The following is a 15,099-nucleotide window of genomic DNA, read 5'->3' as shown; positions in this document are numbered from 1 at the left end:
ATTGTGCAGTAGTTTGAGCATTCTTTGGCATTGCCTTTCTTTGGGATTGAAACGAAAATTGACCTTTTCCAGTCCTGTGGCCACTGCTGAGTGTTCCAAATTTGCTGGCATAGTGAGTGCAGCACTTTCACAGCATCATCTTTCAGGATCTGAAACAGCTCAACTGGAATTCCATCACCTCCACTAGCTTTGTTCGTAGTGATGCTTCCTAAGGCCCACTTGACCTCCCATTCCAGGATGTCTGGCTCTAAGTGAGTGATCACACCATCATGATTATCAACCCTAAATATTCATTGAAAGGACTGATGCTGAAGCTTCAGTACTTTGGCCACCTGATGTGAAGAGCCAACACATTGGAAAAGATCCTGAGGCTGGGAAAGATTGAAGGTAGGAGGAGAAGGGGATGACAGAGGATGAGATGATTGGATGGCATCACAGACTCCATGGACATGAACTTGGGCAAAGTCCAGGAGATGGTGAGGGGCAGGGAAGCTTGGTGTGCTGCAGTTCATGGGGTCAAGAAGAGTCGGACATGACTTGGCAATTGAACAACAACAGAAGACGAAACCCCAAGTGGGATATAATATAACTCGAAAGACACCCTATGTCACTTCTGTTCCCTTCCAGTTCATCAACAAGATGCGGTACAAGCTTTGGGCAGGTATCGAGGTGATGAGCCTCATGTCTGCTCTGTGTCTTAGCCGGTGGAGCTGAAAAGGATCCAGGGTCAGCGCTTAAAGGATCACTGTGAGAGCCAGGAAGCAGTGGGGTCAGGATTTGGACCAAGGAAGGAATAAGAAGTGTAATTAAGACACAAGAGTAAAAAAAAAAAAAAGACAAGTGTATTATATATTTGAAATTTGCTAAAAGGATAGATATTACAAGTTCTCATCTCACACACACACACACACACACACACACACACAATTGTAACTGTGGTGATGGATGATCACCACTTACTGTGGTGATCAATTTGCAATATATACAAACATCAAATCATGATGAAACTTAATATAATGTTCCGAAACTTAATATAAAGTAAAAATCAATTACATCTCAATTTTTAAAAAGAGGAGTAATGTGCTTCCCAGTAGGCACAGTAGTAAACAATCCACCTGACAATGTAGGAGACACAAGAGATTCGAGTTTGATCCCTGAGTCAGAAATGGCAAACCACTCCAGTATTCTTGCCTGGGAAATCCCATGGACAGAGGAGCCTGGTGGGCTACAATCCATGGGATCCCAAGAGTCAGACATGACTTAGCTACTAAACAACTGAGAACTGAAAAGGAAACATTTGGTCTTAAGATATGTATTAAAATGGATCCCTGAGACTTTTTCTTACAATGATGATTCAAAATAAAACAATGTGAGTGACCTTTTTCCTTGTCCTCAGTCGTGTCTTTGCGATGCCATGGACTGTAGCCCACCAGGTTCCTCTGTCCTTGGAATTCTCCAGGCAAGAACACTGGGGTGGGTAGCCATTCCTTTCTCCAGGGGATCTTCCTGACCCAGGAATTGAACCCAGGTCTCCTGCATTGCAGTCAGACTCCTTCCCATCTGAGCCACCAAGCTGTCTGCTATAGGATCAGGGCTCAATATAAGTCCAAAACTCTAGCTATGACAGAGTTCTAACTGGCTCTAGCTTTCATGCCATAAACAAGAAAACTGCACAAAAGACATAAAGCAAATGTGTTCAGACAATGGATAAGAGGCAGTGTGGGGGAATAACTCAGAGAGAAGGAAAGCAAGTGAACTGGGCCCTACAACTGTCCAGGCTTCCCACCAACAGATGCTAGGGACACCAAGAGGAAACCAAGGCAGGACACGGTGGCCTGAGCGGAGATGGTGGAGACTGAAGAGCTGAGGCAGTGGGGATTTGCTGGCCAGAGAAAAGGAAGCAACCCAGAAGAAGAATTCTAGGAATCTGCAAGGAGTTTCCTTCCATGTTTGACTCAGTGCTACACGGCACATGCAGAAGGTAAGGCCCCAAAAGGCGATAAAAACCATCCAGGAAAGAACTACTGTGGCAGAAGCGGCTGTACACTGAACAGTTTTCAGGGCTCAGACAAGAGGTACAACCAGCCACAATGGAAAGATCTCCTTGAACACCAGGAGGCATTTGTTCGGAGCCCGGAAACGTCATGGTTGAGGAGTAGTGCTACACCTGCCCCACAATAAAGGCTCTTCTGGCCCCAATCTAACAAAGTTCAACAAGTCAAGATCCAACTGATCCAGGAGTAAATAACTCACAGGGAGCTTCCAAGGTCTCGCTCACACCAATAAGAAGTGGGGCAATACCCTCATTCAACTTGGACTATTCGGACATGGAATCATGTAGACACAAGCTTAACACAGAGTTTTTTCTCAAGGAAACGATAACTGAGCACCAAGCCCTACATTAAGTACTTCATTTTCATCACAGCAATCCTATGAAATATCCTCATGTTACATCTGAGTTATTTAGCATTCAGAAATTAAGACAGCCGGTGGAAGTGGAATTAAGATTCAAACTGGTGTCTGCCTGCTTCAAAGCCCCCATTCAAGCTGCTGTTGGTGGCAAATTCAAGGCACTCAGCCAGCCGCTTTCCCAGGTAAAGCACATGGTCAAACATCACTAACGAACCACAATACTCCTGTTCTTCATTAAAAGAAACTTTGTCCGGGGCACCCTCGGAGGGAAGTGCTGAAAGCATTAAATATTAAATAATGCTAAATGTCAGAGAATAAAGCAATAAGAAATATGATATTTGGCTATAACTTAGAAAATTACAAAAATATATGTCACAGGATGAACAGAGTCCTTTCACTGTAAGCTTTCAAGTCAAATTTGAAAGTATATTTTCAATCAAGTTTAAGTACAGTATTAATATTCATTTCTTCTCCCAAAAACTAACTTGACTTTAACTGCTACGTCACAAATAGTCTACCTTTTTTTTTTTCTTAACTAAAAGTAAAACCTGAAATTCAAAGGAAAATAAGACACCTATTCCTCAGTGTACAATTATGTAGCCTTTTGCTTTTTTTGGAAGCAGGAAATGTGTTGTAATGTTTAGCTCATAACATTTCCCAAAAGAAATGCTTTATGTCACTCGAAATAAACCATGCTTCCATCATTTCCATGTTTGTCGCTGTTGATTTTAATAAGCAAAGGAGTAATAGGGAAGGTAAAATGAATTTTAAAAGCCTTGATCTTGAAGAAAAGGGTGAGGATGTGGAAAGAGGAAAAGGATTAAGAATTAAAGCGTAAGTTGAGGCCACTGGCATACAGTGCTAGCATGTTTCAGCCTAAGGAGGAAGCTGTATGGGCCTTGCCTAGTGGTCCAGTGGTTAAGACTGTGCTTCCAATGCAGGGGTGTGGGCTTCGATCCCTGGTTGGGAAACTATGATCCCACATGTTGCATAGCACAGCTCAAGAAAATAAGCTGTAGACATAGATATTTTGAGGAACCAAATATGCCTGGACCAGCAAAAGCCGGAAACCCCTACATTAGACAGCAAGAACTCCTTAAACCGCATGCATCAACACAGTAACCCGGGTTTCCTGAACTAGCCAACTGGTTAACAAGGAAAAATTGGCTCTCAACTGGCGGCTAAAGGAAGATTGGATGAGTAGTTAAGTACTAATAAATCACAGAGAAGGGAGAGTTCAGTTAAACCTGGGCATTTTCTTAAGAGTTACCAATTCTGATGTCTTTTTAAAATGCAAGTTTTTAAGATATAAATTACCTAATATATTCTACATATCTATGTAGTTCTAACAGTTTTATTGACATCATAATTTATATACCATAAAGTCATCCACTCTAAGGGAACGATTCACTGACTTTTAGGAAATGTGCAGGGTTGTGCACCCCCCACCCCAATCTAGTTTAAGAACAATTCTGTCACTCAGAAAAGTTTCCTCAAGCCTGACTGTACTCAGTACCAGGTCCTTCTCCCAGCCCTAAGCAACCACTTAACAATTACATCTGCTTTCAGTCATTCTTCTGTGAACATTTCATATAAATGAAATTATACAATATGTGGTCTTTTGCATCTGGTGTCTATCACCAGGCATGATTTTGTTCATTTGTTTGTTGGTGGCGCTATGCAGCATGCAGCATTTTAGTTCCCCGACCCAGGACTGAACCCGTGCCCCTGCAGGGGAAGCAAAGTCCTAACCACTGGACCACCTGGGAATTCCCAAACTCGGGCATGTTTTGAGGTTCATCATCTTGTTATCAGTTCCCTGTTCCTTTTTATTCCTGGTAGCTGACAGGAATTTTAGATTGTTTCCAGTTTGGGGCTACGATGAACAAAGCTGCTATGAACAATCAAGAACAAATCTTTGTACAGACGTTTATTTTTATTTCTACAGATCTACACAAGTATAGATACCTAACCAAAGAACTGCTGCATCAGAGGGTAAGTGTGTATCTATCTTTACAGGAAACAATCAGACCGTTTTCCTAAATGTGTGTGCCAGGTTACATGCCCACCAGCACCAAGTCAGAGTCACAGGTGCCCCACCTTCACCATCTTTTAGCAGTGTCTGCTAAAAGTGGATGTGATGCGGCATCTTGCTGACATTAATTTGTATGTCCATAATGACCAAAGAGGCTAAGAGTCTTAACATGTGTTTATATTTCACTTAAAAGAACAGAAAAATTCTCACAGTCTAGTCTCTATCCCTATTTTCAGACTAGTCTAAGAACTGACAAACTCCTGCTCAAATACACACTGTTTCCTTTTCATTCATGCTTATTCCTCTGGACCATTTCCATTACTTTGTTCACTGCTTTTACCTCTTTAACCACTTTTGATTTTCTTCATAGTTTTTGTGGAGACATTAATTTTTCTCTCTCTTGGACACCTAAAACTGCTTGGTCATATGGTCAGCATCAATTTAACTTCATATTTACTATTTGTTTTATGATAAATATGTGCAAAACTGCCCATCTGAAATTTAGGTCAATCTTTTTTGGATCAAGCTCAGTATGTAAAAATTTTAGTAAATTTTATTTAATTTCTAATGTCCATACTGAATGATTCAAAACATACACTGGAGTCAATATGCCCAAGTCATCCTTATTGCATTAAGCCTTGAGCGTCTAACTATTTCAGGCCTATAATCGGATGGCACCAAGGACTTCAGAGCTGAAATCCCTAAGAAGCTTGCAATATAGTTGACAAGATAACAGATCAGTAGATATCAAAGACACTGTCTCCATGGCATGACACTATAGGGAAAAGTACTTTACACTAGCAATTACAAACCCTTCAGTTTTCATTTTGCCCTACTTTAGTTTTGTGAGCCCAGTGGTCACTTAACCTCATCAAACCTCTCTGCTACTTCAGAAACCAGGCAATCACCTACGTAATCTGCTTCAGGCCACCATGCAATACCCTATGTGGTATGGAAAGAACGTGGCTTGGGAACTAGACAGATGAGGGTTCAGATCTAGATTCAATACAGGTTTGTGCTCTTATCAGGTCCACACTGCATTCCATGTGTTATTTTCTTTAATCTCCACAACAACCCTAAAGAATAGATTCTATTATCCTCATTTTACAAGTGAGGCAACTGAGACTCAGCGAGATTAAGCTGCTTGCTCAAGTCAACAATTAAATATTAAAGATTCAAACCAAGGCAGAAGCAATACTCTGCTGAAGTGACACAATCAAAAACATGTAGGTCATGTGAGAGCAATACCGAGTCTTCTTTCATGGCCCAACCTTCTCTGCATTATTTTTTCAAGACTTTGTTTCTGTTCTCTCCTTCATGAAGTCTGGTTTCCTGACTAGGCAAAGAAACCTTAAGGAAATATGTTGTAGCCCCAGGAGACTAACTTGTACATTTGCAAGGGGGCGCAGGTAGAGAAGACTTGTCCAGCCTACCTAACCAACAGGCAAAACCCATCACTTTTTGTCCAGCACAGAGTGGGGCAGAAGGATGACACACAACATGGGAAACGGTTTAGAAAAGAAAACACCGACATCCTTTGGTTCTCTCATATTCCAAGATACAACCAGCTAACTCTTAAGAAGCAGTATGGCTTCAGAATTCAGGGTATTCTTAACTGAACTAAACTGTCTTAAAGAAAGAAACAGCAATCTTAGAATACATTAGCTTGAAGGACAAAGAAAAAAGCACTGGAAGCTTTTGAATGCAAATTTAGACTCTTGGAAATAAAATAGTAAATGAGGATATGAACTGAAGTTTAAAATTCAATCTGCACACAACATAGGTAACAGGTACTGTGTACAAGAGGAATACTTGCACATTAGTTTTGTACACTCACCTACCAACACAGGTGTGTCAGCAATACCAGACAATACAGCCAAACATTAACTGGTATTTCCATTTCCCAGAGAGGTGAAAAAGAGACTTGTTTAAGAAATTTGCTTGTGTAAAACTGTTGAAACTGCCAAAAATTTTTTAAGCATTCTACAAGTTTAAGTCAGTATTTCTTCATACCTTTCATAGTTTACAGTGGTAAAGAGACTGGGCTCGGGAATCAAACTGCTTGATTTTGAATCCCAACTGCAGCGTTTACTGTGTGACCTGAGAAACAACTAACCTGACTGTGCTCCAGCATCCCTTATCTGTAAAACGCAGACAATAACAGAACCGACGTCAGGGATCGCGATGGGGATTAGAACAGGACCTGGCACAGAATAAGTACCAAGTGAAGAGGGGATATTGTGTATGGATTTCCTAAAATCTCAACAGAGAGATTTCAAAAGTAGGAGATGATGAATGCCTTTTGGCTACGGAGGCAAGATGGTGCAAAGGTCTTATTCTTCTCCTGGGTGAACTAGTTTGGAAAAAATTCCAGAGTAAGAGCTGGTCCAGAGGCGATAAGGCACTAAGGGTGCCTAGTTTTAAGATCTTCCATTAGTCAAAAATTCACTTGCAATAGTATGATTTTTTTTTTCCAGGGCAGAGGGCTGTCAAGACACACCCCCCAAGATGGTTCATTGTACTTTGCTATATTATTCGAATCTACTGTTCATTAAAAATAAATGGTAAAGTTTGGTGGCATTTTTTAATATCATCTCTTCCTGCTCCTTCTCTCTTATGGGTAACAACTGGATCCCCATTGATGTTCATAAACCTGTTTCCTATCTAAAATGCCCCTGTGTCTTGGAACACTATGAGCACAGTTATATCATGCTTATCGGAAGGCATAAGAGAATTACAGCAATTAAAGGTGAAAACACAAGGTTCCCAGAACTCCTTGAATATGCTTCTTTGTAACAGGCACTACACTATACCAACTGCTTACAGGGACACCAGGAGCCGGAGGCCTCCATCCCGGCCCCCACCCCAGCTCCTTCACCTTCACACCTCAGCGCTTACACTTAGCCCTTCCAGATTGTAGGCATCCAATGAATGTCTACTGAAATGACAGACTAGGAGTTAGGTTAACCATCACTATATCCTACCTAAAATAAAATCTCTCCTGATAAATAATCCCTCACCAGGGATTCCCTGGTGGCTCAGATGGTGAAGAGCCTCTCTGCAATGCAGGAGATCTGAGTTCAATCCCTGGGTCAGGAAGATACCCTGGGGAAGGAAAAGGCAACCCACTCCAGTACTCCTGCCTGGAAAATCCCATGGACAGAGGAGCCTGGCGGGCTACAGTTCAGTGTCGCAAGGAGTCGGACACGACTGAGCAACTTCACTTTCACTTTTCAAAGCCTCTCCAGACACTACTTTTCCTAGGCATATTCCCTGTCAGCGTTTTGTCCTTCCTTTATTGTTGCACATTAGACTCTAAACTACCAGTTTCCTTAAGAAACCATGATCTAAAAATGTAAAAGAGCCAGAAAACGTTAATTCTTCCCCACTGAATTTCAGGTAACAGTTATCTAGAGAGTAACCATAAGACAGAAGGCTCAGAGACAAAAATCTTTGGAGGGAAATAATAAAATTGTACAACTAAGGATCTGAAAGAGAAAAATTTAAGAATATGCTGAAGACGGAACTGGGGCTTCCCTGGTGGCTAAGGGGCAAAAGAATCCACCTGCAACACAGGAGACTTGGGTTTGATCCCTAGGTCAGAAGATCCCTAGGTCAGAAGAGAAGGAAATGGCAACTCACTCCATGGACAGAGCAGCCTGGCAGGCTATGGTCCACGGGATCGCCAAGAACTGGACACAACTTAGCGACTAAATCACCAAAGACACAGTTAAAAAGTAAACAAAACTGCAGGAAAAATAAAAAGCTTACTCAAGTGAGTCATGGTTTAAAATGTGGTACAGTCTGATGCAATTGACTGAATTTAAGAAAAAGGGAAATTTATTTTAACTTTATGCTAGAACAACCCCATCAAATAGCCTATGAACCAGTTCTGATAACAATCCCAGGGAAAGACAGGAAATCTAACACACCATTTGGTCTAGCACTGAGACAGAGGGATAGACAGATGGATGGATGGGCAGAGAAGCCAGTGAAAGAGTAGATGGATGGAAGGATGGATGGATACACATATATATATGTATATAATAATGTCAACTTATGAATAAAGCAAGTGGGCTATAAGAGGACAGAGAAAGGGGGAAGGGCAGGATCTCATCTTGGTAAAGAAGGAATGAAGAGACGATGTTCAAAGTACAAGTTAATATATTCTGTAAAAACACCACAGAGATGACTATGAAACGTGAAAGTGTTAGTCACTCAGTTGTGACCAACTCTTTGCAACCCCATGGACTGTACTAGGCTCTTCTGTCTATGCAATTTGCCAGGCAAGAATATTGGAGTAAAGGAAATACTTCACCCCTGAAGTATTTCCTGAAATACTGAAGGAAATAGCCATTTCCTTCTCCAGGGGATCCTCCCGACCCAAGGACTGAACCCAGGTCTCCTGCATTGCAGGCAGATTCTTTGGGCAACCGCCCAAGGTGGGGCTTGAACCCATGACCCTGGGATTAAGAGTCCCATGCTCTACCTATTGAGCTAGCCAGGCAGCCTGAAATGACGGTAGAAGAAATTAAATATAAAAATCAAACAGTAGGAGAAGAGGTTAAAAAGCTTGTACATCTTAAGCTAAAATCTTCTTCAGGGAGTCAATGAATATATGTCTAAGACTAATAAATCTAGGTATGCACATACCTGCAATAGTCTTCAAAAATTTCTTTGATCGTGTACCCCCCAAAAGAACCTCCTCATACATTTAAGTTGTCATATAAAGTTACTAAAAAATGGGTTTAAATAGTTGCAAAGAATTCCTGAAGTTTTATATTTTTAAATAGAATTTCTTAAATTTATCCACTGGAATCCAAGTACCATAAATTTATATAAATTTAAATAATGATATTTTATTGTTGATACAATCCACTGTTTTTTAAATGAAAAAACTCTTTTCTTTAATAGCCAAAAATTTCATACCTTTACTTCTTTCCCATCAAGTCACCCAGTGATGTCAAGTCATCTATCCAACATCTGAACTGACTTGAAAATTTGAAGGCAATGAAAAAGAAACACTCGGTCTCTAAATTCCATTCTATTGATAGTTTGCACAAAACATTTTATCCTAATGTAAACTCTTTTGTTAACCCTCTATCATGCTTTTCTGCAAAAATATCTATATAAATTAAAACTTTAAATTTCTCAGGTTACTCTTCTTCTGCATTGAGCTATCAATACAATTATTAGTAGCACATAATTGACTAGAGCAAAATAAATACATCACAAATTTTGATAAACACAATAAAGTAAAAACTGTAATGGAAAAGCATCTTATAATGAAACGAGTCCATGCGGTTACTATAACTTACTACTGAAATGAGCTGGCATTGAGCATTCATGGTACTGCTTTCTTCTGTACAGAAGTAAGGCACTGAAGGGGCTTCCTAGATGGTGCCAGTGAAGGAGCTGACTGCCAGTGCAGGAGAAAACCAGAGACGCGGGTGTGCTTGCCGGGCCGAAGATCCCCTGGAGTAGGAAATGGCAACCCACTCCTGCATTTTTGCCTGGGAAATCCCAGGGACAGAGGAGCCTGGCGGGCCACAGTCCATGGGGTCCCAGAGTCGGAAGAGACTGAGCACACATGCAAAGCACTGAAAATCTTGCTAAAATGTGTAAGAGAACTGAACTGGAGGGAGGTTTGTTACAGTAACGTCACTCAAGTCTTCACACTCCTGCCATGGTACACAGCAAAAAAAAAAACAAACAGAATGCTCTAATACCAAACATTATTTTTAAGACTCTATAAGCTAATGAATCAATTAGGTCTCCTGAAAGCAAAAACTGGAAACTACCTGACTGGCAAAAAGAATGTAACCCAGGTCATAAAGCATTCCTTTTTCTCAGCTTCTTGGATAGAGGCCAAAGACTCTACCATAACTTCTCAAGTTAATCACACCTGCTATTGTTTCACTTATCGGAACTTTACTTAACCTCTAAAACTCAGAAAGGATTGAAAAAAATCAAATCTTGTTAACTTCATTATACCTCTGACAAAAGAATACCATTTGGAAAAATTATTTCATCTTACAATGTGCTTTCAATATATTTTCATAAAAACACTGAAGTTACACATTTAGCTGATTCAATTTATGGAAAAGTTTGCACTATAACTAGAATGTGACTTAATTATTAAATCAGTAACTTACATATCTTATCAAATCTTGATTATCTTATTATCAAATTAATCAGGTAAGTCAAACACATTTTCCATAGAAACAACCTGACTTCATTTTTAAATTCTAATAAAAGTGTTAACATTCATTTCAAGGAGGTGTATATTACAGAATACATTTTGTAAGATAGATTACTGAAAGTAATTAAACAAGTATTTAAATTATATACATCTAGTAATTTAAAACAGATAAAAGATGGATCAATATGTTGCTTCTCATTAATTGATCTATAATAATAAAATTTAATGTGTAACTAAAACCAGAAATTATTTACAAAACAAGGAGTATGATGAAGAAATGGTGTTCCTTGGGTTAACATGTATATTAAATTGGTATATTGAGCTTTCTTCTAATAATTACATAAGAATGAGAAAAAAGTCCATTAACCTTTTAAAATCAAGATCTGACTTTTCCTATGTATTTAATGAAACAGAAGAGTGCAGTCATCCCTTGGTACATGTGGGGTTAGAGAACCCCCACAATACCAAAATCTGAAGATGCTCGATTTGCTAATTATTAGAGAAATGCAGGAAAAGCTATGACAAACCTAGACAGTGTGCTAAAAAGCAAAGACATCACTTTGCTGACAAAGGTCTATATATAGTCAAGGATATGGTCTTTCCAGTACTCATGGATGGTTGTGAGAGCTGGACTATAAAGAAAGCTGGGAGCCAAAAAATCAATGCTTTTGAACTGTGGTGTTGGAGAAGACTCCTTGGACTGCAAGGAGATCCAACCAGTCAAGCGTAAAGGAAATCAACCCTGAATATTCACTGAAGGACTGAAGCTGAAGCTCCAATACTTTGGCCACCTGAAGTGAAGAGCTGACTGTTGAAAAGACTCTGATGCTGGGGAAAGACTAAAGGCAGAAGAAGAGGGTGACAGAGGACAGGATAGTTGGATGGCATCACCGATGCAAAGGACATGAAACTTGAGCAAACTCCAAGAGATGGTGATGGACAGGGAAGCCTGGTGAGATGCAGTCATGAAGAGTCAGACACAACTTGGCGACTGAATAACCACCACCATCTCACACACTGCTCAGAATGGACACCGCTAAAAAGTCTACAAATAACAAACGCCAGAGAGCATGTGGAGAAAAGGGAACCTTCCTACACTACTGATGGGAACGGAAGCTGGCACAGCCACAACGGAAAACAGTATGGAGGTTCCTCAGAAAACTAAAAATAGCTACCATATGATCCAGAAATTCCAGTCCTGGGCATAAATCCGGACAAAACTATAATTCAAAAAGATACATGCACTCCTATGTTCACAGCATGAAGCTATGATCTGATCCACAGATTTCTGATCATAGCACTATTCAAAACAACCAAGACTAGGAAACAACGCAAATGTCAATCAACAGTTGAATGGATACATAAACACAATGGAATGCTACTGACTCATAAAAAAGAAGGAAATAATGTCATTTGCAGAAACATTGATGGACATAGAGATTATCATACTAAATGAACTAAGTCAGAAAGAGAAAGACATATTGTATGATATCACTTGTATGTGAAATCTAAAATGACACAGATGAATCTATCTATGAAGCAGGAACAGGTTCACCGACACAGAACACAGACTTGGGATTGCCAGGGGGAGGAGAGGAGGTGAGGCACGGACTGGGAATTTGGGGGTTAGTAAATGCAAACTATCAGGTACAGAATGGATAAACCACAAGATCCTCCCATACAGCACGGGAAACTTTAAGTCAATGTGCAGGGATAAACCATAATGGAACAAATATAAAAAAGAATGTATACATGTATAACTGAGTCACTCTGCTGGAGAGCAAAAACTAACACTACACTGGACATCAACTATACTTCCATTTTAAAAAGTAGATCTCAGCTACCTTATTCAATAAAGATTCTATAAGGAGAGAAAATGGCATAAATTTTATCTGTGCATTTAGCCACTGCATCTTAAAATAAAAAAATCCCATTTTCCTGCTTTGGCTGTTTGAAAGTACTTTGCCTTCCAAGGAATGCCTTGTCCTAGGGATGAGTATTAAGAATAGAAAAGAATTGTTTCTATTTTCCAGCCTGGAAACCTACAATTTGATAATTGCAATTAACAATTAAACAGAAGTTCTATATTAAGAAACCTTAGCTTAAATCACACCATTAGTCTGTCAACAAGAAAGTGAAAAATAAAAACATGGAAATGAAAAATGGGAATGTAGAAGAGAGCATATTTGAGTGACTATGAGGGTGAAAATGTTAACACTTCATATTGAATGACCCGAAAATAATCATTGCATTACAGCAGAATAAAAGCAAATCAATGATATTTCTAACCAGAAATATCAAGGAGTTGAAGTTAAAGATATCTGGGCCTGCAAAAGTGAAGAAGCAAGGTCTAGAAGGACTGTGTGGGTGAAGGAGGCCCGCCCACAGGCGCCTAGGGAACGTCTGTCCAATCAGTGAGGAGCTGGATATGGACTCGGCCAATGGAAAGCTTTGAGTCCAGGAACCTACGACTCCACCTCTCTGTAAAGGCTGAACGTGGACTCGTTATGTTTTACAAACTCTCATATAGCTCTGATGATCTATTACGTGGAGAACTATGGACCCTGGTTATTTATCCATGGAAGTTCACATTTTTGCAGCCCTCTTGAATTGTTTAAGGGAGAACTCACTAAGCTGCCAGAAACCTCTTTTGCAGGGCTTAGCAAAGTCAGGACTGAGGGGGTGTTTGCTGTATTTCACCTCAAAGATGAAACAACCCTACTCCAGTCCCTGAATGAATGATTAGTCAACCCTTGACCTAAAGCTTTTCCTCCCACTTCTCTGAGTTTTCTCGAACTGTTAGCAAATAAGCCAGATTCCGAATGTTTCCTCTGCTCTGACAAGGCGTTGGTACCTTTTACACCTGTAAGCTTAGTCACCACACACTGTTCCCCTGGTGATCCTAGGTAGGCTAGTGGCTACAGGGGTGCTCACTGTAAATGCTACCTGGTGATTATAGTAAAATCCTGCCAGTAATGAATATTCTGCACTCAGGAGAGAACTGGTAACACAAGCATTCATTCAGCCAAGTACATATTTAAACTGGCTGGGGAAATTTCTCTCCACTCAGAAACACTAGACTTTCATCTCCTATTCTGTGGGTGTTGTCTCACTCGAAAAACATCAATGTGCAGATTTCCAAGACGAAAACTCTTTTCATCTGTTGTCAACACTCAATGTTCAGGCCACCTTTAGCATCTCTTGCCGCATCATTTTAATAATCTCTGACCCGATTTTCCAATCTCCCCTTGCATTCCCGCCTAATCTACCCTCCACAGTCATCAGTGTAATCTCATACTGAGTCATTTTGAGTCCAGTGGAGCCAGACAAGGCCTAGTTTTGACTCTGAGCAAGATTCTTAATCTCTCCATGCCTTTTTCTACATTCGCAAAAAAATGCAAATAACAGTAAGACTGCTGTGAGGATTAAACAACATGTATAAAGTGCTTAGAGCCGTGACTGGACAATTATGTCACTCTTGTGTGGAAGAACCTTCCAGGCTCTCCCACTGTCCATGCCAACCATCATGCTATTCTTTGTATCTGAAATGTCTTTATTTCTGGACCAGACAGAAGAAAGTCCTAATCATGTTTTTCTGCGATGTCTTTTTCAACCTTCATAAATTATAGTACTTGCAACTTTCACTCCGCCTCCCCTCAACTTCTTCCTAACACTGCATTCATGTCTGTCTAGATTGTCTTATCATGATGTCTTTACTAAGATTCTTTTGTCTTTATTTGAAAATACTTCTGAATAGTCCCATAGCACTTCATAGCTCTCTCCTAGGGAACTTTCACACACTGCATTTGTGATTTGTACAGTCTCATTATCCCTACTAATTATTTTTAAAAAGAAAAAATAGCAATAAAGGCGAGTGTTAAGTTTTAATCCATTAAATTAGTTTAATTTCTTGACATTCGGTATCCTAATCACAAATATACACTCCAGGCTTCATCAGGTGACAGAAGATTCTAATCAAAAATTCACACTCCAGAGGGAGAGGACATATGTACACCTATGGTTAATTTATGCTGATGTATGACAGAAATCAAACCAATACTGTAACCATCAATTAAAAATAAATAATTATTTTAAAAATGCACACTCTAGAGTAGGGATTCTTAACCCTGATAGAATGAATGGGCATCTGCAAAAATGGTTAGGGGAAAAAGTTACACTTTCATGTTTTACTATCTAACAGTAATTTAGCCATTACCCTCAATCATTAATATAAGCAATAAATTACAGAATTAGCAGTGATTTTGTCACCAATAAACATTACAGCTATTTTCTTATCATTACAATTATTGTATTTATATTCATCACAACTTTGAAATGAATTATTCCCAACACTAGATCTTCATAGTCAATACAGTAATAAAGAAGCACATATTACTGCACTACACGTCTTTAAAAATATTCGGGAAACTGTATTTCATTATATTTGGCT

At 39.7% G+C, this 15,099-nt stretch overlaps 1 protein-coding gene and 1 non-coding gene across 3 annotated transcripts in view; both read right to left on the bottom strand.

The window, feature by feature from the left end:
- Positions 1 to 15,099, bottom strand: part of KIF13B (kinesin family member 13B) — a 201,446-nt gene that overhangs the window by 143,505 nt on the left and 42,842 nt on the right. The window lies entirely within an intron of this gene.
- On the bottom strand, positions 8,882 to 8,954 carry TRNAK-CUU (transfer RNA lysine (anticodon CUU)). The gene has a single exon. It is a non-coding gene; the product is annotated as a tRNA-Lys (tRNA).

The sequence above is a fragment of the Muntiacus reevesi genome, chromosome 17 (genome assembly GCF_963930625.1).
Source record: "Muntiacus reevesi chromosome 17, mMunRee1.1, whole genome shotgun sequence".
Taxonomy (NCBI): Eukaryota; Metazoa; Chordata; class Mammalia; order Artiodactyla; family Cervidae; genus Muntiacus; species Muntiacus reevesi.
This window is presented reverse-complemented; position numbering and strand designations above follow the sequence as displayed.